Here is a 26,525-nt window from a genome sequence, read left to right on the forward strand (position 1 = left end):
TTGGTCTGCTGAATCAGAAACTCTTGGGGGTGGGGCCTAGCAATCTAGGGTTTCATAAACCCTCCAAATGATTCTAGTGCACACTGATGTTTAATAGCTACTTCTACATATACTCTGGTAACTGCATATCTATCTAATAACTTCAGTGCATATCAAGATATAAACTATTTCCCGAAACAAAGATTCTAAATTACATGCCACACAGGTTTAGTATGCAGGGACACTGTCTTGCATTCTACTTGCTTGAAAAATGCCTTTACTCAGGGAGATTTGATTAAGACTGTAGCAGATGGAGAACTTACTGCACTTGTAACTTATCACACAACATTGGGTTTCTCAAGGTAAGCTGTTCATTCAGATACTTGTCAAACAGTTACATTCAGCTTATGAACTGTTGGCTGTCATCGCCACAGGAACTGGAATATTTACCCAAAGTGAACATTTTAATTAACTCAGAACACCATCTAGTCCTTTTCTCCAAACGTACAGTAACCTCCCCATCAGCACAGAACTGTGGTCTTTTTAATTAAGGCCATTGTTTAAAAGGGGTGGGGGGAACGCCTTGCTACATCAGTTAAGATCCTGATTTCGTTATTTAACTAGTAAGTTGTTTTCCCCTGAGGTCTTTGCAGACACTGGCTCACCAGGAGATTTCTGCCTTTAATTTACCTACTGAAGCACTATTGAAACACCGGGGATTATTTCCTGTAAACTTCGCCCTCCCATCCCACCCCCCACCAACCCATGGCATGAGGCTAGAGAACACAGGGAACCTTGTTTCAATCTACACAGGTTAGGAGCAAACATCACATCTTTTATCCCCTTTCATGTTAATTTTAGTGGGTGGCATTTTGGCTCTTCATTTATTTGGCGAAGGAGGTGCACGGCAAGACTTTTGGCAGGACGCAGGGGACAAGACCCCCAAATCTCAGGTGCTTCAGGTACCCTCTCCTGCAAGCTCTTACTTCTCTTTTTTTTTTTTTGAGACGGAGCCTCGCTCTGTCGCCCAGGCTGGAGTGCAGTGGCGTGACCTCGGCTCACTGCAAGCGCCGCCTCCCGGGTTCACGCCATTCTCCTGCCTCAGCCTCCCGAGTAGCTGGGACTACAGGCGCCCGCCACCACGCCCAGCTAATTTTTTGTAATTTTTAGTAGAGACGGGGTTTCACCGTGTTAGCCAGGATGGTCTCGATCTCCTGACCTCGTGATCCAGCCCGCCTCAGCCTCCCAAAGTGCTGGGATTACAGGCGTGAGCCACCGCGCCCAGCCTCTCACTTCTCTTTCTACCTGCTCTGCACGTTCTCACTTCCCTCCTTGTAGCCTCCCAGGGTGCATCCAACGAATTTGTTTTCACGGGGAATGAACAGATGTCCCTCATGAACAGAACATGGGCTGATTTGCACAACCAGAATTAAAATAAAGGGCCCCAAAGGGAAGCCTTTCGTAAAATGAACTATGTTCAAAACATGATCCAGGAGAGCAGGCTTGTTTAATTTAAGGAGAGATGGAGGGCTTTATTTTATTAACAAAATACCTGAAGGAATTCTGCTTCCAGTTCAGACTCTTTTTAATCACATCAATGTTAGCACTGAGGGTTGGTCTAGCTCAGATGCTGGAGATGATGTTTTGACAAATTCAGTGGAGATACAGCTTGGCAAGTATTCACTAGGTTCACACTGCTTCCATTTCATCCATTCTCTCCACATTTGCTAGTTCTTCTGAATCTTCTATTTTTTGGTTACTATCAGTAGATTTAATAAGAATTTTTAATATAGCATTTCTAATCTAATGCCATATTAGTATTCCTGAAAAACCTTATGGTCTGCATAATTACATGCTAAAAACTACACGACTTATGGAAAAGAAACAGGGTTACAGTGGATCATTCAAAACCTATAGAACCTTGTAATCAGGAAGTAACAAAACATTAGTAATCCTAATTAAAATATTGGTACAGTTAATTCTCCACTGAGATTTGCACCTAGATTCATTCCAAACATGGTTGTAGCCTGATATGCCTAGGACTCATGTTTTCTTCCTCAGGCTGAAGTTCTTGAAGCCATTTACTTCTGATAATGAGACCAGTTTCATAAACATTAAAAACATGATCTGAAGGTCATCCTCATCAGTCAATTTTTGTTGACATAGAAAAATTTGTAGCTTCTTCATCTGCATTTGCAGCTTCTCCAGATAGCTTAACGTAGTGCACTGGTTGTCAAAGTGTGGTCCTCAGACCAGCAGCTTCATGCAGAAATTTGTTAGAAATGCAAATCATTAGGTGGTATTTCAGACCCATGGAAACAGAAACCCTCTGGGAATGGGGGTTGGCTAAGAGGGGGAGCCCAGACTTCTGTGTTTTAACAAGTTTTCTAGATAATTGTGATGTACTAACGTCTTAGAACAACGGACATACTAGAAAATGTCACTGTTCTTGAAGCCACCATACTAGCCACTTCTTGCGGAAGGCATTTCTGCATAATTTCAGGTTTCTTTCCATTAAAGTCTCCATATATTGATAAGACTTTGATTTAATGGTGAGAAAGCTGGCTTCTGATCTTGTCACAACATTGTCATACTGGAAAAATAACCTGTTTGCTGACAAGACCAACGAAATTCACATCAATTCCCTACTGATCAATAGCATATGAACTGAGTCACATTAAATAATATCATGTTGTAGTTAAACAGATTGATAGAACAAAATTGTTAGGTACAGTGGAAAGAGCATTGGCTTTAGAGAGCAACTGACTGAGTCTGAAAAGTCACTTCATCTCTCAATGCGTCTCATACTCCATCTACAAATTGGGGATAGTAACCTCTGCATTGTGGAGTGCCAAGGTGTGTGAAGAAGACGATGGACGTAAAATGTCTAGAATACAGCAGATGCTTGAGTAGATTCTAATTCCCTGCCCTTCATTGTTTTTCTTATAAAGTACTTTACTAAAAGAAAATGAAAAATAGAGGCAGAATACATTTATAGAGATACGATAGCTGATTTCTTTTAAGTTTGTTCTATTTTTCCTTGTTTGGTTCTTGTAGGTGATGACTTATGTCAGACTGGGATGAGCAATGTGAATCAAACTGAAAGTAAAAACACTAATGGAATTGAGAGTGATTGTATTATTTTCTACAAACTCACCTGGGAATGAAATAAATCATTTAACAATTACAAAGATGCCCCAAATATTATAACATTACACAGGATATTAATGGTTACACAAATAATGATTTCATTTAAACATCTACAAATTTTATATTAGTAGTCGATGTTAAAGTAGTCGTTCTAATAACATGACTGTGGTAACAACACTTTCATGTTATAGTTATGAAAGCAGAGGTAAAGTCTGCCATGACCACAGCTATATTCACCAGCACCTGACACAGAACCAGGAAGGACATATATGTTCAACAAATACTTGTTGAATGAATAAATGTCATGTTTTAGGTAATTCAAAGTAATTTCATACATATTTTATCTGAATCCCTAGAACACTAACACTTGGTAGGCTGAGAAGATTATGAATTCCATTTTATAAATATGAAAGGTAAAATGACAGATAGAGAGGAAAAATGACAGATAGAAACTCAGAGATGTAAAGGTCAAGGTCTTAACATTTTGGCAGAGGTTCAGACTTTCACAACTTACTTAATCTACAGAGACACAATCTGCTCTGAAATATTTACAGTCTGTGCATGAGCTTTCTTCCAAATGCGGCTTTCTTCTATTTGAAGTTCGTATTTGGTGCTATGTGCAGTTGGCTGCCAACATATGCATTGACCAAACTCTTGGGTCAGAGGTCCCCTGTAGAAGGATTCAAGAGAGGATAAGAGAATGGAATTTTTCCTCTGGGCTTAGTCAGAGCTGAAACCTCCTGCCTAGTATCATATTATTTTTACTTAAAATACATAATTTGACAACTTCTAGTAAAATAGATTGTTCTAAGAATATTGGCATTCTTCTGCTCTCATGACTACATTGAACCTGTGATCTTATCAAGAGAGGATCATTTCCATTTGCTTAAGGTGTATGTGTAACTTTATTGCTAGACAAATCTGCAGTCTAAAGAAATACCAGGCTGTAAACAGACCTCCCATAATTTCATTACTACAGATAAAACATACATAACTTCCCCAATGAATACACCAATAGTTACGGACTTATGGGCAATGACAAGAGTCAAGGAACTGAGCAAAATCTGTGAGGTAATGAAATCCAAGAGGCATAGAATCAAACATTACTGAGTTAAGAAAACAGTAGCTACAATTTTAAAGCATAGAGCAGTATCTGAATAGGCATAGGATATAAAATGGTTGCACTGTCGCAGATAATATGGAAGACAAAAACACACACAGACACTCAAGTAGAAAGTGTGAAAATCATTTATGCAGCTTAATTTAACATGTTCTTGTTTATTCTTCCTAAAAGCATTTGATTTCTCTGAGTGCTGGTAAAAATAAATTATAGTAGTCAGTAAAACACTATTCCAGTCCAGTGGAAAATTATACTTAAGCGTAAAGAATGATTTACTTGGATCTAGTAGCCAATAATTCTTTTTCCTTCTCTCTTTCTCTTTCTTTTTTTCTTTGTTTTAGTTTCACGGGTGCCAGCTTTTTATATTGGTAAACTGGTGTCATGGGTGTCTGTTGTACAGATTATTTCATCACGCAGGTACTAAGCTTAGTACCCAATAGTTACTTTTTCTGCTCCTCTCCCTCCTCCCACTCTTCATCCTCTGATAGGCCTCAGTGCCTGTTGTTTTCCTCTTTGTGTCCATGTGTTCTCATTATTTAGCTCCTACTTATAAGTGAGAGCATTTAGTATCTGGTTTTCTGTTCCTGCTTTAGTTTGCTAAGGATAATGACCCAGCTCCATCCATGTTTCTGCAAAAGACATGATGTTGTTCTTTTTTATGGCTGCATAGTATTCCACAGTATATATGTACCACGTTTTCTTTATACAGTCTACCTCTCTTTAATAATGTTTATACAACTTTAAATAAACTTATATAACTTTAAATACATTTGTATAAAAACAACTTTAATAAGATGTTTTATTAAAGTCATTTTGTTTGCTTGAAATTTTAATTTTGTAAGTTTTTTAGTTTGACTGAAAGATGCATTTCCAAATTGGAGACCTGGAGCTGGGATTCTGCTAAGCAGGCCAGTCAACATTCTGCTGTTGCTCATGCTTGTGGGCCTGACTTCAGAATGATTGCACGATCTCAAAATCTCAGTGTGCTTTTCTGCACAGTTAGAAGAGTTAGAAGTAGTTAAAATTTAGAAACTGCATTAAATATCATGTATTTAAATCTGAAACACTGGGGAGACTTCTGAGAGCTGATCTTGTTGGATAGGAAAAAAATAGAAAGGATTATTATCTCCCACTTCAATTCATGTGAAGCTCAGGAAAATCTCATTCGATTTTGTTCAAATTATGCTCTCGCTCTGTGTGAATGATATATGCTATTTGAGAAAATGAGGGAAATGATCAGCTCTACGTTAATAGTCTATGAAAAGATGCGCTTATTGTGTGTGTGTGCACATACGTGTGTGTGTGTGTGTGTGTGTGAGCTTTTATAAAACAGATGGCTTATTTTTTTGCAAAAAGACGATAGTTAAGATTGTAGTTTAGGGAATATGAAGAGTTTTATGGTCAAGTTTAGTAGGAGTAACCTTAAATAGTAATTAATTTGTGGCACGGTTATCATTTTGGTTAATTTAGCCCTTCCCTATGCACAAGGGGTGGTGGGGGCTCCATGTTAACAGCCCTTTGAATTACTGTTTCATGTTTTTTGGTACTGGAGTTGAAAAGCCCTTTTAAATCACTATGGTATGTCAAGCCAAGTATTTTCTTCAGTTTGGTTTCTAATTAAAGTTAAAAGAGGGCTTATCAGTCAGTCACTGAAAAGTAAGAAATACACTGAACAAAAAATAATTTTATTCCAAACTTTTGTCCCTGAAAATGATAAGAAGTTGTCCTTAGAAAGAAATAGGAGGGCTGGGCATGGTGGCTCATGCTTGTAATCTGAGCACTTTGGGAAGTGGAGGCGGGCAGATCACTTGAAGCCAGGAGTTCGAGACCAGCCTGGTCAACATGGCAAAACCCTGTCTCTACTAAAAATACAAAAATTAGCTGGGCATGCCTCACTTCCCAGCTACTTGGTTCAAGTCAGGGTATGGCACTGGGCAGCTCTTGATCTAGTCAAGAACTTCCCCCTCCTGCCTTAGACACAACCTGTGCCCTAGGCTCTCAGATCCTCCATCCCCACGGAGTCCTGTCTCCCCTCCTATTCCCTTAGGTCTTGTGCTCTCTAGAACAATGGGAGAGTCCATAGGAGTAAGGAGGTTGATGCCCTACTGATTCGGAGCCCCAGCTGAACCACTGGCACTTTGATTGGACCTCCAAAAAGACATTCAGGGACATTTTAAAAAATGCCTTTCTCTATGGCAAGACTTCCCATAGTGGTTAGACATTGGAAGCAAGGAAACATTATAAAGCAAAACCTTTTGAATGTATTCACTCATGTATTGACTTATTCATAGTCATTTATTTCTTTTTTTAAGTCAACAAACATTTTCCCACTGTATTAGTTGCCTATTGTTGCTGTAACAAATTACCACAAACCCAGTAGTTCAAGACAACACAGAACTAATTTTCTTACACTCTGGAGGTCAGAAGTTCAAATTCAGTTTAACTGGGCTAAGGTGAAAGTGTTCACAGGGCAGGTTCCTTCTGGAGGAAATAGGGAGAATCTATTTCCTTGCCTTTTTCTGTTTCCAGCAGCCCTCTCCATTCCTTGGCTTGTGGCCACTTCCTCCATCTTCAAAGCATGTGATTTCATTCTCTGCTTCCATTGTCACATTGCCTTCTCCTCTCACCCCAATTCCTCCTGGCTCCCTCTTACAAGGATTGTGTGATTACATCAGATCCATTCAGATAATCTAGGATAATCTCATCTCAAGACCCTCAGTTTAGTCACACTTGCAAAAACCCTGTTGTCATGTAATATAAGGCAATATTCACAGGGGATTAGGACATGGACATATTTGGGGGCCATTATTCAGCTCACCACAAGCATGGCTGTGGTGCTTGCTGTTAGCAATGCAAAACCTGTCAGATTAAAGTCTATCCCAAAAATCTTATGATTTAGGACGATCAGATATATGTATTAGTAGCAGATTGAAAAGATATGCAGCAAGATCAACACAGATGGAAAGCCATGTATGTTCAGAAGAGGGAGAAATTTCTTCTGTGTCTGGGCAAATGGCAGCCTTCCACCCGAAGTAGTATTTGAGGCTTCAAGAAAAATAATGTAGTTGCAAGGACCACAAAATGCAAGAAGAGGGCAAACAGATAATTGTTAGGGAGGGCAGAACACATAAGGCCTAAAATTTCATGCAAAATGGAGTAGTGGGAAATAAGTTCTAAAGGAGAGTTCATGACTTCTAGGTGAGGGGGTTGTATTATGTTGGGTAGACAGCAGGAGAACCATTGAAACACATGTATTGAGATGTGCTGTAGAAAGATTATTCTGCTGACGGCAATGTGCATTATGGGCATTGGTACTTTGTGGTCTACACATCTGAGTGCGAGTCCAACCAAGGAACACACCAAAAGCCAAGCATCTCAAGCCAGTTGACAAGGGCCTACAGATTCAAGAATGAACTCTAACATATTCCCTTCCTTGGTCTTATGCACATTGTGTACATTGACAGAGAATCAACAGAATGCTTTAAAACTGAAGATATCTCCCCAGCCTGTCAGATGCTCTCTTCATCCAGTCCTCTTAAGATGTAGGATTGGGGTCAGTAGCATTTGATCATCTTTGTGATGTAGTTAAAAAGAAATAAAAAAGTGGCATCTTAAGAGAGAAGACCATTGTATCTGTATCTGTAGCATTACAACTTGCTAGTGTTGGGGCTCAGAAAACAATACCCCGCAATGAAATTCTCAGAAGCAAAAGTTATTCTCTGATCTTCTCCTGCCCTCCTGTATCTCAGTCCCATTTTCCTTTAAGGCTATATAGAAACTAGAATCCCTCTTCCCCACAGCGGGTCATAGAAACCAGAATCTCCTTCCACCAAAGCCAGCCATAAAACCTTAAAACACTACTCTAACTTCCCCTCCACCTTTCTGTGTAAAAAATGGCTGTTAAGAAATAGTCTGACTTACCTTCTTTGACTGTAGGTCCTAATACCCCCATTCCAGAGAGGGTCCTGCCCCATACTTTGAAGGAAGAAATGCGTGTCCAGGGAGGCCAAGAAGAATCTAGACAGACAGGGCCTTGCTGGGTTTCCTCACTCAGTCTATTAGCATTAGATTGTACCTTTTTTGTCCAATCACAGTTCTACAGGGCTGTCCATGCTTTGTTAAACCTAAGCATAAAAAATGTCAATTTCCGGCTGGGTGCAGTGGCTCACACCTGTAATCCTAGCACTTTGGGAGGCTGAGGCAGGCAGATCACTTGAGGTCAGGAGTTCAAAACCAGCTTGGTTTACCTGGTGAAACCCCGTCTCTACTAAAAATACAAAAAATTAGCCAGGCATGGTGGGTGCGTGCCTGTAATCCCAGCTCCTTGGGAGGCTGAGGCAGGAGAGTCGCTTGAACCCAGGCAGTGGAGGTTGCAGTGAGCCGAGATCGTGCCACTGCACTCCAGCACAGCCTGGGCAACAGAGCGAGACTGTCTTTAAAAAAAAAAAAAAAAAAGTCACTTTCCCTGTATCATTGGGTCTTCATTCTAAAGGCTCCCACGTATACACTTTAAATATATTTGCATGCCTTTTCTCCAACTAATCTGCCTTTTATGAGTCGATTTTTCAGGAAAACTTCAGAGAGCCAAGGGGAAGATTCTCCTTAGTTCCTATAGTTTCTATAGTTTGCTGTCACAAACAAGATGATCAAAGTCCCACCCTTCTGGAAGCCTCAGTTAAGGGAATCCGGGAACCCGATTAGCTGCAAAAGGGTAAGAATTTCTAGCCATCCAGGCTTCCAGCCTCTTTCTCTGTGCAATCCAGTTGAGTGGATGGTAAAAATCACTGTTTCTCTGCAAAATTTTGATTAATAGGACCAAAAGATTTGTGTGTGACTAGCTTTGCTGTAGCAACTGTGGTGTACTTTTGGATTCTTTGTGGTATGAATAGTCATGTTATTTGACCCCTTTCCTCCCAGAAATAGTCTTTTCCTTTGTCTTTCTATGTTGTTTGTAACAAGAGGTACTGGATAAAGTTTCCTCTTATCTTGTTTGATTTATCTGAGAGTGTGACCTGTGACCAAGCAGGAGCACTCTGTCGGTCTCTGCCACCTGCTGGGCATGATTTTCAGGTCATGTCAGGTGGTCAGTCTGAAAATGGCTAGCAACCTGAATCTTTTGTTCAGAATATGTCAAGCTCTCAGGAAAGTTTGTCTTAATAAGAAGTCTTGTTGTGGGGTGGGGGGAGGGAGAGGGATAGCATTAGGAGATATACCTAATGTTAAATGACGAGTTAATGGGTGCAGCACACCAACATGGCACATGTATACATATGTAACAGACCTGCACGTTGTGCACATGTACCCTAAAACTTAAAGTATAATAATAATAATAAAAAAAGAAGTCCTGTCCATAAGGAACTTTTGTTATGTCAACCTTTGTTGCCTGTGTAGTGCTGGAAAAGTCCAGTCCCAAGAGGGCCTGCCTAGTATCACAGATTAACAGGTCTGTGACTGGTGGCACCCCATAAATTTGTGGGTTACTGAAGGCAAACACTATCATTAACTGTCAGTGGCAACAAGAATCTTTTGCTATCTTAGCCTATTCCTAGGAGTGAATTTTCTGGAGGGAGTCTTTGGAATTGCTTCTTCTCTGAAGTGGCCGTTGAATTGGGTTGCTATTGAGGTGCTGTAAATACACCACGGGAAGTTCTAATTGTCAATGGCCAAAAGATGGATGCTTTAAATTAAACTCCTAAATTAAAAAAAAAAAAGAGACCTCTTATTCTAAACAATTGATTGGAAGACCAAATTAAGACATTTAAAAATATCATGCCTAGCCTTACAAATTCTCCCTATAAAAAGCAAAAATTGGACCTAAAACAAAGCTAAAATATTTGTACAAACTGCCTGCTTTAGATCCCTGCGAGAATGATAATAGAGGCCACTCCCTGTGGCCTAGTAGTTAAAATTCCTGGCTTTCATAGCTGTTACCTGGGTTCAATTCCTGACCAGAGAACAGTCTTTCCAGTTTTGATATTTGTGTGACTTTTGACTTTTGGGGGTACCCATTTGTTATTGATCATTTTGATTTCCTGTGTTTTTCCTTTTTTTTTTGAGACGGAGTCTCGCTCTGTCAACCAGGCTGGAGTGCAGTGGTGCAATCTCGGCTCGCTGCAAGCTCCGTCTCTCAGGTTCAAGCGATTCTTGTGTCTCAGCCTCCCAAGTAGCTGGGATTATAGGCGCCCGCCACTACGCCCAGCTAATTTTTGTATTTTTAGTACAGATGGGGTTTCACCATGTTGGCCACGCTGGTCTCAAACTTCTGACCTCAAGTGATCCACCTGTCACAGCCTCCCAAAATGCTGGAATTATAGGCGTGAGCCACTGAACCCGGCCCCTGTCTTTTTCTCTCTGTGGGGGCACGCAAGGTTTGAGGGCCTTTGGTGTAGACCATCAGCTGAGAAACTGAGACTCTGAAAGAATATGGCTAGACAGAAATGTGGACTTGACCTCGTTTGTGGCCAGCAAACGTTTTTGTTTTTTAAGCTGTCTTTGAGGTGGTTCTGGATCTTGTGAGGAGTGCTTTCCTCTCTTTGGAGACACCTCTTGCATCCTTGCTTATATTATAACCATGGTTAGTGTTCAACTTAAAAGGAATCTTTGGCTTAAGAAAAAAAGGTTCAAAAACTAGAAATATTGGCCATTTGTCCCCGCTAAAATCTAATAATAAGAGATTTAAAAGATTTTTTAAGGAGCTATATAGTCAAAAGTCAACTATATTAAAACTGATATTTAGGCCATATATGTACACATATACATATAGGTTTAATGCCTCTGTTCTCTCTCTCTAAAAAGTCTCTGTCCACTGAATTTCCCTCTTCCTGAACCCCTGCTAACCATACATGCTCCTTTGGTGTGTTTCTCCAATTACTTCTGTCTGTGCCTCCTGCCTCTCCACCCTTCATGGCACATGGGGACACCTAAGACAATTTCTAACACCCTGAAATCTCTAAGGAAAGCAGCAAAGGCACCACAGACTTCTCTTTTGGGGAAAAATGTCTGTTTTTCCTCGTAAAACCCCAATAGTTGTCAAGTGGACAAATTCCTCTTAAATCTAAAGCTTTACTATCTTCTGCATTAAACTCCTTGATCAATTTGGCTTTTAGATACATACATATATATGTTATATGTTGTGTCTACATGTATGTGTATGCCTATACAGATGTTTATATACTGTCTACATATGGTACCAAATTAACTTAAAGATAAATGAGTACTCCTAAATAGCTAGCCCAAATAAATGCTTTTCAAGTTCATGTGACTTCAATAATCTTTGATAAATAAATGTAGTTTTAATATTATTGGTAAAATAAAATAGAAACATCTTCAGAATTTAATTTAGATATTTTTACCTGTGTCTATTGATCAGACAGGTTTATACTGATAGGTATTTTAAGGTCATAAAATAGTTGCTTCTATGATTTTATTAATATGTGAGCTTCTATCTCTGATTTTCACCTTTAGGCCATGATGAGGCCCAAGGATGCAGGAACTCCTCCTTCCTAGCCCATCTGTGCCTTTTAGCCACACTGGGAGGGATTCAATCCTCCAGGCATTGTCCTTTGTCCTAGGCTCTGTATCAGATATATAATTAAAATTGCTTATTTCCTGGATTTTTCACTGAAAATAAGGATTACTAAGAACTAACATTAAAACTAATACATGTAATTAAAACCTACCACATATAAGAGAAGCAATTCTATTTACAAAGAATATAAGAAAAGTAAGGTGCCTTTTTGGTTTAAAAAATTATGTAAAAAAACCCATAAAATATGGTGTTTCTTTTTTGTTAAAGGAAAATTAATTTTGTCTAGTTTAGAGGATGTTAAAAGTTGCTTTAAATTACAGGGGAAAATGATAAATAAAACTGAATGGATATAAAAAGTTGGGAAAATAAAAAATGGAAAAAACTATAAGAGGTTATTAAAGGTTTATAAAAATCTTATTTTATATGGTCAAAAAGATTAGATTAGCTTATTTATAAGGTTTTATCAAAATTAACTTTAACATTAATAATATACTAATACAAAAGTAAATTTTTATTTTATCTTTTGAACAAGATTTTCATGTAATGTTGATATGAGATAGTAACAGCTTTTTTTCTTTTCTTTTCTTTTCTTTTTTTTTTACCTTTTAAGTAAACTACATAAAGGAAAAACAAAGAGGGAAGAGAGAAAGAGACAGACTCAGTTTGCCTCTATCAGGTCTTATGATTATTTGGGAAACTGAGTGTTCTGTCTATCAAAGAGTAAAGGTTTTCACTTTTAAAAATCTTTGAATTACCTCGTTGGCTAAATGAGTGACTTATTTTCCACTGACCTGTGATTCAATTTTGAGCAAGTGCTTAAAACACTTATAGTTGACAAACTTTCCAAAATCAGAATGTCAAATTCTATATTCAATCAGTCTTTTTGACCTCAAACTAGCTTTTTGGATATTAGAACCCCCGGAAGTCCAAGAAAGACATATTAGCCTTATTTGGTATGCTAAGATCGTACAGGAAGCATTGTCAATTAATAAATTGTATGGCCAGGTGTGATGGCTCATACCTGTAATTACAGCACTTTGGACGGCCAAGGTGGGAGGATCACTGGAGGCCAGGAGTTTGAGACCAACCTGGGCCACATAGTGAGAGCCTGTCTCTCTACAAAAATGAAAAATAAAAAATTTAGTCATGTATGCTGGCATGTGCCTGTAGCCTTACCTATTTGGGAGGCTGAGGTAGTAGGATTACTTCAGCTCCAGAGTTCAAGGCTGCAGTGAGCTATGATCTTGCTACTGTACTCTAGTCTGGGTGACAGAGTGAGACCCTGTATCTAAAAAATTAAAATATCCTACACATGTACCCTAGAACTTAGAATAAAAAATAAAATAAATTTAAAAATAAAAATAGAAAGCAAAAGAAATCATGTTTAACTTTCTTTGGATTATTTAATATTTGTATGAATGTGTTATTAATTTGTGTTCCAAAATTGTATAACATTCCTGAAATTCTGACATCTCAGTACATGTTAATATTAATTGTGATTGTTATGTCAAATGTTATACGCCACAGAAATAACAAAATTTCCTCATCAATTGTGTCTTTAACCATGGCTATTCTGTCTTTTGTCATCTGCAGAAAATTATCGTTTTACTTTGATTCTTCTCAAAAAGCAGTTTATAATTGCTATAGTCCAAAATTTGCCTCTTTAAGGATATTCATGGAAAAGACTGGCAAGTACTCTTGAATACAGGTTTCTGATAACTTCAGAGATTGTGCCATTGGACTATAACTAAAAAGACTTCTTTCTCTTTTGGGCTATTTATAGTTTACAATAAACTGGTTAAAGTATATTTTTGTAAACACAAATTTGAAGCATTTTCTTTATCTCTAGCTGATTTCTTCAGAAACTGGAAACTATTTATGAGTATTCTTAATTTATGGCAATATCTTTTTTTTCATAAATTCAATAAGAATCTGTTTTCTTTTGTAACAGGGCATAACTGGAGACACTGATTGTTCTACCAAAGCTTTGACTGGAATGGCATATTTTCAGGTACATCCAGACTATTTTGAGCAGTTGAGGTTGACGTAATAAAGCTGATAAAAAGCCCCTGTAAAGACTGACCTGTTGCCTTGTCTACATCATTCCTTTACAAGGTTCCTGACTTGTGGTAAGAAAAGAATTTGTGACTTTCTAACTGGGATAGAAACCTCAAGTTATTTTGGTAATTTGAGAAAAGAGAAATGTCCCCAATTTGAATAAGAATTGCAGGCACAGTTTAATGACAAATCCTTGGCTTACAGAGGCTTTAAAAAGGCTAATCTGAAAATTCCATTAAAAACAGTTCCAGCAAAGCCAACTTTATAAAAGTCTATATGACCAATCACTATTCTTGTGACACCTTATGCAAATAATCAGGCCCAATGTAGTATGAGGAAAACTCATTTTTCAAATAAATTGATCCTACTATGATTTGTCTTTGGTAGGAATTGGGGACTGGAAAGAGAAAAATTATGTCTTAAAAGAAAACTATAGTACACCTGTTATTAGAGTCTAGTCTTGTCCGCTTTTTTTTTTGAGCCTACAACTTCGACTGAATCCTGAGTTATTTCATGGCTATGTGTCTCCAAACTAATGTTTCCAATTATTTGTCCATTTTTTAAATTTGAAATCTCTGAAATTAAAACTGCTTTTCCCTAAAGCCCTGCAAAATGAGGCTAGACAACCTGATAGAAATTTTGAAAAATCATTACAGCACTTAATATATGAATAGTTTAATATATGAACAACTTAACATATGATTGTGCCTGTTGATATATAGTCTACTCAGAAAGTTCACTGTAACACCTGGTGCAAACTACAAACCAGGAAAAATGTGTCAGAGGGCCACTATCTGCTTTCACTTCATCTGAAGATGCTGAGCCCAACATATAAAAATCTTCACTGGCTGCCTGCTCTCTGGATTTAAAATTTGAGTTTGTAGTTTGTTCTAACCATTCACCTTTGTTTTGCATTCATTTCCATTGAAATGACTCTTACTAAATATCTAATTTCTCAGATCATAAAAAGGCTTGACTCTGGTCAAAGCCCATCTGTAGCACACTTGCCTGAAATGAGACACAACTGTTAACTGTTTAATTGGATTGGCCTATTCTCAGGACTGAGAGATTGGTTTGATGACTTATGAGACAATTCACAAATCTGATATTGGCACTCTGAAACTTCTTTAGGATGTTTCATTTTGGGGAATGCTGGGGCTCAGAAAATAATACCCCAAAATGAAGGCCTCAGAAACAGCCACAGAAACAGAAGTTTTTTCTGACCTTCTCCTGCCCTCTTATCTCTCAGTCCCATTCTTCTCTAAGCCTAGCCATAGAAACTGGAATCCCTTTCCAAAAAACAAGTGGTAGAAACCAGACTCCCTTTTCCCCAAAGCCAGCCATCAGATGTAACAATATCATATTACTCTAACTTTCCCTCCATCCTTCTGTGTAAAAACTGGCCATAAGGAAATGCTCTAATCTACTTTGTTTTACTGTAGGGGGTCCTACCTTACACTTAGAAGAAGGAATGCAAGCTCAGAGAGCCCAAGAAGAATCTAGATGGACAGATCTTGCTGGATTTCTCCAATTAGCCTACTAGCATTAGATCATATCTTTTCTGTACAGTTGTATTTCGACATGACTCTTTATACTTTGACAAACTTAAGCATAGAAATGGACAATTTCCCCTGTATCTTTGGGTCTTCATTCTGAAGGCTCCAGTGTGTACACATTAAATAAATATCTATGCCTTTTCTCCAGTTAATCTGCCTTTTATGAGTTGATTTTTCAGTAAAACTTCAGAGAGCTAAAGGGAAAGCTCCTCCTTGGCTCCTACACTTCTTCTGTGACATTAAACAAGTCCCTTTAACGTCTCTGAACTTCAGTTATAATGATACTACGGGTTTTACCTAACTCACTGGATTATTTTAATGTAAGGATCAATGAGATGATAGACGAAGATGCTTTGTACATTGGAAAGGATATTACAAAAATTAACTTGCATTCCAAAAAAATGGTGTGGAGTCTATCATTTCTCAAGAAAGTGTTCCTCATTGTGGGTTGCTGTATTGACTAGGAGGCAGATTGAATTAGGAGAGTAAATTGTGACCTTTGAGGTGTTGATCCCCTAAACTGGAGCATCTAAGGTTGTCTGATGTCATGGGGGCTGTACATCCATAGGGCTGGTTTTCGTCTTGAGAAGTCATGAGGTGGACTTACCACAGGCAATGTGACTTGAGGAAGAGAGAAATAGAGAGATAGAGATGATATACATAGATAGATAGATAGATAGATAGATAGATAGATAGATAGATAGATACATAGATAGATAGATAATGATAAATCAGGAATTTAATTAGCTGAGTGACTCAGATGGGAATAGTGAAGTCTAACTGGGTTTCTGTTTACAGTTTGTGATTTGTAATCTAACTCAATTAGCCAGAAATTAAATGCATCTTGAGGCAGAAATATCATGGATTTAAATATTCTCTTGGGTTGGGGAACACTCAGTAAAATGACAACTTTTAATTTCTGTCATCAGAGTCCTAACTTAGAGATGCTCTGCCTTCTCTCAGGGCACAAATGGTCATCCTCTTGCCCAACCCAACCCCACCTCTGTTCTTGCTTCAATTATAATGGAAGGTGGCATTTCCTTAGTGCCCCAAAGTACTCATGGTTGGACACTTACAGATAATATGGTAAATGAATTCCTGCTAATATCTTGGCAGTTACTCCAGTGTGTTCATAACTGCTCTTCCAATGTAGGTTAAAGAAAAATCGAAGAAGGATATTTCTGTATAAGCGGTGCTACTATCAATGGACTCTCTATGGGCACATTGAAGCAGGTGTCGTTGGAGAAGTCATCCTCCCATATGATGCAAAAGCAAGCTAAGCTTCAACTGAACCGCCGAAGTGTGTTTCCACCTCTTATAGGAGAATTCATTTTTTATCAGTGTCACCTGGGGGCAAAACTTTGAGGTGGAGGCTGAATCCACACAAAATTTTGATTGAAGAGCAATTCAGGGTCTCCACTTTGGGGGCTTCTCTACTGTGACCCAGAAATCCAGACCTTCTGCTCAAAATCCATCACATGTTTTCCTGTCTGCATCCTCACCGCCACCAAACAGGACCTGAGACATTGACACATGAGCCACGACCCTGCCAACAATGCTGCCTGAGAGAAAGAAGCACATTCCTGGGGATGAACACATGTGGGGCAGGTCCTTGGGACATAGATCGACCCAGGTCCCTAGCACCAGCCTCTCCAGCTCCTGTTATGTGTCTTCCCTTGCCCTTCTTTGATCCCAAAGTCCTTCCTCTGGGCTAGGGAAGAGGAAGGTAAGATTCAGATCTATTTCTCTGGGGTGCATATTGCCGTGTGGGGAAAGCAGTTGCTAATTCTGAGTGGTGAGCACAAGGGGAAGGGGACTCTGTGATTAAGGTTCTTCCAGAGCTCAGAGTGGAAGGCTGCTGAGGAGCAGGGCTGCTGATGTGGGGGGAGCATGTGGAGGAGAATGACCAGCTCTCATGCTGGGGCAGGCATTGAGCTTCCAGGGAGAATGAACACAGTTCTTACCCTGACTCTGGACCTGCTTCTGGCTGACCCTCTCCTCTTCCACCAAGGCCAAATTATGTCCTTAAGCCTCCTTTTCACCCCTGGAGGGAAAGGTCATTTTCCACAGCATGTTTGGCCCTCCCAGTTTGGCCCCCAGAGCCTCCCACCCCTCTTCCCACCCCTCACTAGTATCTATCTTCTCCCCACTCTTCCTGGCCCTTGCTTCTAGGCTTCTCTCTTGGCCTCTCCATTCTGCCTCCTTGCATTATCTCAGAGCAAAGAACTTTATTAGCCTTCTTATTTTATTGCTGCCCTGACACCTGGCATCACTGTGTGACCTGCATGCCCCTGCTTCCAAAGTCCTTAACCAAGAAGGCTGTGCCAACTTAACCCTTCTTGGGGCTCAGCCCTGTCTGAAACTCCAGGACCAATTCTTGTTTTTTAAGAAATTTATTTTTAATTTTTGTGGCTACATAAAAATTAAAGGAGGTGTGTATATTTATGAGGTACATGAAATGTTTTGATAAAGGGATGCATAATAATCACATCATGGTAAATAGGGTACCCATCCCCTCAAGCATTTATCCTTTGTGTTTAAACAATCCAATTGTACCCTTTTAGTTATTTTTAAATGTACAATTAAATTAGTATTGATTCTCTCTATATATATATAGTCATATATATAGTCATATATAGTCACATATATAGTCATATATAGTCATATATATAGTCATATATGTATATATAGTCATATATAGTCATATATAGTCATATATGTATATATAGTCATATATATATAGTCATATATGTGTATATATATATATATATACATATATAGTCACCCCATTGTACTATCAATTACTAGGTCTTATTCACTCATTCTAATTATTCTTTGTACCCATTAACCATCCCCACTTCCTTTCACTCTGCCACTATCCCTCCCAGCCCTCAGTAATCGTCCTTCTACTCTCTATCTCCATGAGTTCAGTATTTTGATTTTTAGATTCCACAAATAAGTGAGAATACATGATGTTTTTCTTTCTGTATCTGGCTTGTTTCATTTAACAATAATGACCTCCAGTTCCATCCATGTTGCTGTAAATGACAGGATCTCATTCTTTTTATGGCTGAATAGTACTCCATTATGTGTATGTACCATATTTTCTTTATCTATTATTCTGTTGATGAGCACTTAGGTTGCTTTCAAATGTTGGCTATTAGGAAGAGTGCTGCAATAAATGCAGATGTGGAGATATCACTTCAATATCCTGATTTCCTTTCTTTTGGGTGTATGCCTATCAGGGAGATTACTGGATTATATGGTGGCTCTATTTTTAGTTTTTTGATGAACCTCCAAACTGTTCTCCATAGTGGTTGTACTAATTTACATTCCTACCAACAGTGTACAAGAGTTCCCTTTTCTCTATATCTTCTCCAACATTTGTTATTGCCAGAGATTCTTTTTCTTTTTCACCAGGACCAATTCTGATTCCCATCAGGGAATACATAAGTACCCTTTTCAAGGCAGATCTCTCTACAAGCAAACTTTCCTGCCTAACACAAAACACCCTAATCATCCACGTGGTAGCCCATATCTAGGAATATCGATTTTCATATCTATGAGATTCCGACTGAAGGTCTTTAGGGGAGAACAGCCCATTTGTGGCTCAAGTAGAACCCTGGGTGTGTCCCTCTTTAGACTACTGACAGAAAATTCTTATGAAATTACTTTGAGGCACCTGTTCTCTATAGCTAACATTGTAAGGTTTCCTTGTAATTAAGAAGTTATATTACTAAGATACAGTAGACATGATCTGGCTATTCCCATTTAAGGAAAGTTGGCCAAGCTTAGACTGATGTACACAGATACTACTACCCTTGATTGTGTGACCTTGTGGAAGGTCACTTAATCTCTCTGGGCCTCAGGTTCCTGGAAAGTGGAGTGGAAGGAGATTAGAAAATCACTGAGGTTCATTCTAGCATAAAAATTTTGTCATGGATTGCCACAGGAATCCTTGTGAGTGAACAACTATGGAACTGGGCATAAGGCAGGGCTGCATGTCTGACATGTCTGCTGATAGCCCTCCCTCCCGTGCTTAGCTATAGCTCAGAATTTATATGAGCCAGTATTAAAAAGAAAAATGATCTCAAATCAATAATCTAACTTTCTACCTTAAGAAACTATAGAAAGTAAAGCAAATTAAACCAAAATATGCAGAAGGAAAGAAATGATAAAGACTAGAGCAGAAATAATTGAAATAGAGAATAGAAAAGCAGTAGAAAAAAATTAATGAAATCAAATGTTGTGTCTTTGAAAGATCAATGAAATTAACAAATGTTTAGCCAGAGTGGCCAAGAAATAAAAAACAAAACCTCCAATTAGTAAAATCAGAAATGAGAGAGGAAATATCACTACTGGATGATAAGAGAATACTATGAACAATTGTATGCCAACAAATTAGATATCCTACATAAAATGGGCAATTTCTTAGATGCAAGTTACTGAAACTGACTCACAAAGAGATATAAAAACTGAATAGACCTATGACAAGTAAAAAAATTGAATTAGCATTCATAAAACTTCCTATAAAAAAAGCCAAGCCCCAGGTGGCTTCATTGATGAATTTTACCATGGGTAAAGCATTAAGACAAAATTACCACCAATCCTTTACAAACTCTTTTATAAAATAAAAGACGAGCTACCACTTCCCCAACTCATTCTTTGAGATCAGTATTACCCTAATATCAAGGGCAGATTAAGACATTATAAGAAAACTATATACCGATACTCCTGATGAATGTAACATAAAAATCTTCAAAATATTACCAAACCGAATCCAGCAGCATATTAAAAGGATTATATATCATGGCCAAGTGGGATTTATCACAAAAACATAAGAGTGGTTCAACAAAAATCAGTCAATGTAATAGATTCATTAGTAGAATAAAGGGGGAAAAGCACATGATCATCTCAACAGATGGAGAAAAAGCATTTGACAAAATCCAACACCCCCTTCAGGATAAAAACAAACAAACGTTCAGCAAACTAGCAAAGAAAGGGAACTCCTCAATATGATAAAGACTGTAAAAAACCCATAGCTAACATCAGATGAAGAAATGATGCTTTCTCCCTAAGATCAGAAACATGATGAGGACATTTACTCTTGCCACCTCTATTAACATTGTACTGGAGGTTCTAGTCAGGGCAATCAGCCAGGAAAAAGAAAAGGTATATAGATAGGAAATGAAGCAATAAAACCATCTCTATTCAGAGATGATATAATCTTGCATAAAGATAATTTTAAGAAATCCATTAGAGTGCTATTAGAAATAATAAGCAAGTTCAGTAAGTTTACAGGCTCAATATACAAAAATCAACTATATTTCTACACACTAAAAATGAACAATCCAAAAATAAAAACAAGAAAACAATTCAATTCGCAGTATCAACAAATATAATAAATACTTAGGAATAAATTTAAAAGAAAGAACTACAAAACCTATACTCTGAAAACTATAAAATATAATTGAAAGGAAGAAGATATAAATAAATGGAAAGACAGCTCATGTTCATGGATTACAAAACTTAATATTGTTAAATGGTAATATTCCCTAAATTGATCTGCAGATACAATGCATTTTTATGAAGCTCCCAGCTGGCTTTTCTTCTTTCTGGACCTTTTCTTTCTTTCTTTCTTTTTTAACCTACTGCTTAGAAATACAAGGGGCCCAGAATAACCAACATAGCCTTGAAAATAAAGAACAAAGTTATAGAACTCCCATTTCCGAGTTTCAAAACTCACTACTACAGTAAGCCGTGTTACACTGGGTTACACAGATATATCAATGGGATAGAATTGACAGCCCAGAAATAAACCTGTACATTTATGGTCAATTGATTTTCAACAAGGGTGCCAAGGCCATTCAATGGGAAAAAGAATAGTCTTCTCAACAAGTGATGCTAGGAAAATAAGATATCCACAGGCGAATGAATAAAGTTGAGCCCCTACTTCACACCATGTAGAAAAGTTAACTCAAAATGAATGGGACATAAATGTAAGAGCTAAAAGTATAAAACTTTTTGGGGATGAGGGGAAAACCATGAGAGTAAATCTTTGTGACCTCAGATTAGACAATGACTTATTAGATATAACACAAAAAGTATGAGTGACAAAAGGAAAAAAAAAGATAAATTGAATTTCATGAAATTTAAAAATTTTGTCCTTCAAAGGACCACATAAAAATGTGAAAAGACAATACACACAGTGGGAGAAAATAATGTTTGCAAATCATATACCCAGTAAGGGTCGTGTGTCTAGACTATCTAAAAAACCCTTATAACTGAACAATAAAATGAGAGGTAAAATAATTTGAAAATGGGCAAAGGATTTGAATAGATATTTCTTCAAATAATGTATACAAATGGCCAAAAAACACATGAAATATGCTCAACCTCATTATTCACTAGAAAAATGCAAATCAAAACCACAATGAGATATCAATCTCCATTAGCATGGTTATGATTTAAAAGACAATTTTAAGTCTTGGTGAGTAGTGGAGAGATTTGAACCCCCATACATTGCTGGTGGGAATGTAAATGGTTCAATGGTCTTGAAAAACAATTTGACAGCTCTTAAAATGTTAAACTGCTAGGTATACCATCAGGAGAATTCAAATCAAATGTCCACACAAAAACTTGTACATGAATGTTTATAGCAGCAGTAATCATAATGGCCAAAAATGGAACTAATACATATGTCCATCAACTGAGAAACAAAATGTGGTATATCCATACAATAAAATATTATTTGAACATAAAAAAGAGAGTAGTTTTGACATATGTTACAACATGAATAATCATTGAAAACATGCTAAGTGAAAGAAGCCAGACAGAAAATGTCATATATTCTAGGATTCTGTCTATATGAAATGTCCAGAATAGGCAGATAAATAGAGACAGAAAAGCAAATTTGTGTTTGCCAGGTGCTGGGGCAGTGAGGGGAGTGGGGAGTGACTGCTGATGGGTATAGGGTTTCAAATTGGTGTGATCTAAATGGTCTAGAATTAGATAGTGGTGATGGATGCACAGCTCTTGGAATATACCCCAAACCACTGAATCACACACTTTATCTTTTTTTTTTCGACTTGTATTTTAAGTTCCGGGGTATATGTGCAGGATGTGCAGATTTGTTACATAGGTAAACGTGTGCCATGGTGGTTTGCTGCACAGATCAAACCATTACCTAGGTATTAAGCCCAGCATCCATTAGCTATTCTCCCTCCCACAACCCCTGACCAACATGGCCCAGTGTGTGTTGTTCCCCCTATGTGTCCATGTGAATCACACACTTTAAAAGTGTGCACTTTATGGCATATAAATCGTATCTCAGTAAAGCTGTTATTTAAAAAGAAGCCTCCAGTGGTTCCCAAGTCCAAGCTCCATGACAGCATGGGGGATCCTGCTTTTCCACTCCACTGTCAGCTTCGCTCATGTGAATCTGACAGTCTAGCAATGTCAAGCACCCTGTAGGTCCCAGAGCCTACCACACTGATTCTTACCTCCATGCCTAAGAGCTCATGTGATGCCTTGCATTAGAATGTCCTTCCCCTTCTTGTCAAATTGCTATTTTATTTTCTTTAATAAAATTTTTTTTGATAAAATTTTTTGAGCATGCAGAAGAATACAAAGACTGGTACAATGAAGAACCACTACCTAGATCCAACAATTCCTTTTTCATATGTAACTCTCTAGTGTCATCTAATGCACAGTTCAGGCTTCACTTTGACCAGTTAGCCCCAAGAATCCTTTACAGCTTTTCTTTTTTTCCAAACCAGGCTCTCACATGGAGAAACACACACTACATTTGATTGTTATATCTCTTAAGTCTTTTTCACAATCAAGACCATTTTCCCCATCACCTTTTCTGGTTTTTGAGAATAATATTTAAGTCTCTTATATTAAGTTTCATATTTAAGAGATTGGGCCAGTTGTGTTACAGAGTGTCCCAGAGTCTAAATTTGTATGATTGTTTCCTTTGGGTATTCTTTAACTTGTTTCTCTAGTCTCTGAACTTTCTGTAAAGTAGAAGTTAGATCTAAATGTTAATTAAATATAACTTTTTTTAGAAAGAGGCTGGGTGCCGTGGCTTATGCTTGTAATCCCAGCACTTTGGCAGGCCGAGGTGGGTGGATCACCTGAGGTCAGGTGTTCGAGACCAGCCTGGTTCGAGACCAGCTACTTGGGAGGCTGTGCCAGGAGAATTGCTTGAACCCAGGAGACAGAGTTTGCAGTGAGCTGAAATGGTACCACTGCACTCCTGCCTCAGTGGCAGAGTGAGACTCCTTCTCAAAAAATAGAAAAAAAAAAAGAATATGTCATGGACTTCATATTATATCATATGAAGAGGCATCTACTGTTATTAGGGCTCATGCTGGCCAACTCATAAAGCTTTTCTTGTTATAGTATCCCTTAAGTTGCTAATTTTTGTGTGTAAGTTCGGGGATGGGGGGGTGTATTTTGGCATAAAGTTAATTCAGGGCTATAACTCTGGGTTTCTTCCTTAAAAGATGGTATTGTCTCCCAGACTCATTGAGGACAAGCACTGTGTTAGCCATGGGATATAAACAGATGAATGAAGGACAGCCCCTGTGCTCAGGGATAGGACAGCACACACATGCATATACATACAGAGTCCTGAAGCACCGTTGTGTAGACAAGGATAATGCATTCAACGACATTGAGCAGTGACTGATTGGAGCCTAACCCAATTTCCAACCCCCAACCTCCAAACTCACAGGAAACTGCAGCCTGGGAAGCTCCCCCGTCTCTGCCCTCTCCTGCCTAGGTCCACTGTACTTAGGGCCTGCCATGCAGGAAGGCTGAAAGCTCAGAGAGTTAAAAAAAATATATTAAAAAGCAATGAAATAATGTCTGACTGTTCCTTGAACATCAGACATAGGACTTGGCTCCTGCTGTCCCAATGTTTACATTAAGAAAAATAGTTTCACACTGCACACCAGGCAGGCATGCATGCGTGCTGTTGTTAAGTCTAAGCAAAAACCCAATTTGCTTTCTACTCACTAGGCTGTATGGAACCAGATTAGAACGAGCCAAGATTTTCTTACTCCGTGGTCAGCACGAAAGCCAGAAGCAACTGAATTCTATTCTGCACAGACCTGGGACTTGCTTCTGTGCCAGCATAGAAGCCCCATTTCACGGCATTCTTTCAACATTCAACCACCATGCAGGGTTTGTATACCGATCACTCGGTAAAGTCGGTGTGATTGGTTTCATCCCTGAAGGCCCAATCACGATTGATTTTAGAAACGTAGCCATGTCTGGAATTGCTAAAAGAAAATATGCTAGAAAAGGGAAGCCAGCACTATTTGTACAATTATCATGACAAGTAAACAAGAGCATTCCTGCAATTCCTTGATCCTGCTGCACTCCATCTGGAAATGGTCAGCGATTCCCAGTGCAAATCCCTGTGACGTGCCTCCTCTCACTAGATGATTCCCTGGCACAGCCCTGGACGCTCTCTGAAGAAAGTGAGATTGATGCAAGGGGCTCTGATCCACGTAAATGACCTACATACTGGCTTTGCTCCTGATGAAGTGGTGCTGATTGCTTTCTGCACGTATCTTTCATCATTACTAGGCCCCAGCTCCCCTTCTCCAGATAAGGATATTAAAAACAACACACTGAGCAGAGAAAGCTGAAGAGGCACAATTCAGCCAAGCATCACAGACACAAAAAAGGCAGCACAAAGTGATAAAATGAAAGCAACACATTTGAAACCTGGCAATGTGGATGGCAAATCTCGATCATCGTTGCCTGCGTCCCCTCCACCCATCAGAGACACACCAGCCACATTTCGTCTGAGAACCCATCTCTTGCTTAACATTCCTTCTGGGGAAGTATCTTTCAGATACATTTTTTATTGCCAGGTGGTGAAATAAATGGCTCCTTGGTAAATCAAGGCATATAACAACTCTATAAAATCTTTATTATAATATTCATCTTTCTACTTCTGGTGAAAGACCAAAATAAAGCCCCAAGTTGTTTGACAAAATGGCATGCAGCTCTGAAAACTATAGTCTGAGTCGACAGGATATGTTATATATATTTTTATTTCTCAAGAACTTGCCTTTAAAAGTTATGTGGCTGGTCGTGCTTATCCCTCCTAGGAAAATAGCTCACGACGACCAGGAGGGAGAAGCCCCATGCATTACGACTTCCATTCTCTCTATGGTCATTAAAAATGAATTTCCCCTGGCAAATGGTTTATTTTGCAAATGAGTTTAAGTGATTCATAGGCTGCTGAAAAATAGCATCTTGAAATTTATTCTTAAACATGCTGCTTTATAAACTTAGTTCACACATATGGTGTTTCCCAGGCAAACATTCAAAGACACAGGGATCTAGAAGCCCGTGGCGAGGATGAAACTGGGAGGCCAGAACAGAGCAGCTCTCTGTAATCTACTGGGAAGTACAGAGCAGCTCTCTGTAATCTACTGGGAAGTAAGACCACATGTGGCCTCCCTAGGACAGGCAGACTCAGGCAGGTTGCGCTGTTGTGATATATACATATGTTTTCATCCGCAGTTCCTGGCTCATAACCCCCACAGCCCCGTTACAGATTTGTGTTATAATTTTGGGTGTGTGGGGCCTCAGGAAACAGAATCTCTCTGACCTCCTACCCTCCTTTCACCTGCACAAAGGCAGGACTCTAATCTTCCCTGCCTTTCTGACTGTGGGTTGAGACCCTCCCTAGAGAGGATCCAGCCCTATACCTGGGGGGAAGGAATGCTGGTGTCATGAAGCTTCCATAAAAACCCAGGAGGACTGGGTTTGGAGCACTTCTGAATAGTTGAATACATGGAGTTTCCTGGAGGGTGGCATCCAGGGACAGCATGAAAGCTCTGTGCCCTTCCCCTGTACCTCACCCTACACATCTCTTCATCTGTATCCTTTGCAATATTCTTTATAATAAATAGCAAATGCAAGTATTTCCAAAATTAGTCAAACACAAAGAGGGGGTCATGGGAACCCCAACTTGAAGCCAGTTGGTTAGAAGTTTTGGAGGTCCAGATTTCTGACTGGTGTCTGGCAGGGAGCAGTCTTGGGGACTGAGCCCTCAATCTGTGGGATCTGATGCTTTCTCTGGGTAGAAAGTGTCAGAATGGAATTG

At 38.8% G+C, this 26,525-nt stretch overlaps 1 long non-coding RNA gene across 1 annotated transcript in view; it reads right to left on the bottom strand.

The window, feature by feature from the left end:
• Positions 1-214: 214 nt before the first annotated feature.
• Positions 215-26,525, bottom strand: part of LOC117976767 (uncharacterized) — a 75,266-nt gene continuing 48,955 nt past the window's right edge. Inside the window, exon 10 of the long non-coding RNA XR_008621846.2 lies at positions 215-3,799. This is a non-coding gene — a long non-coding RNA (uncharacterized LOC117976767). The remainder of the gene's footprint in view (positions 3,800-26,525) is intronic.

The sequence above is a fragment of the Pan paniscus genome, chromosome 17, assembly GCF_029289425.2.
Source record: "Pan paniscus chromosome 17, NHGRI_mPanPan1-v2.0_pri, whole genome shotgun sequence".
Classification (NCBI taxonomy): domain Eukaryota; kingdom Metazoa; phylum Chordata; class Mammalia; order Primates; family Hominidae; genus Pan; species Pan paniscus.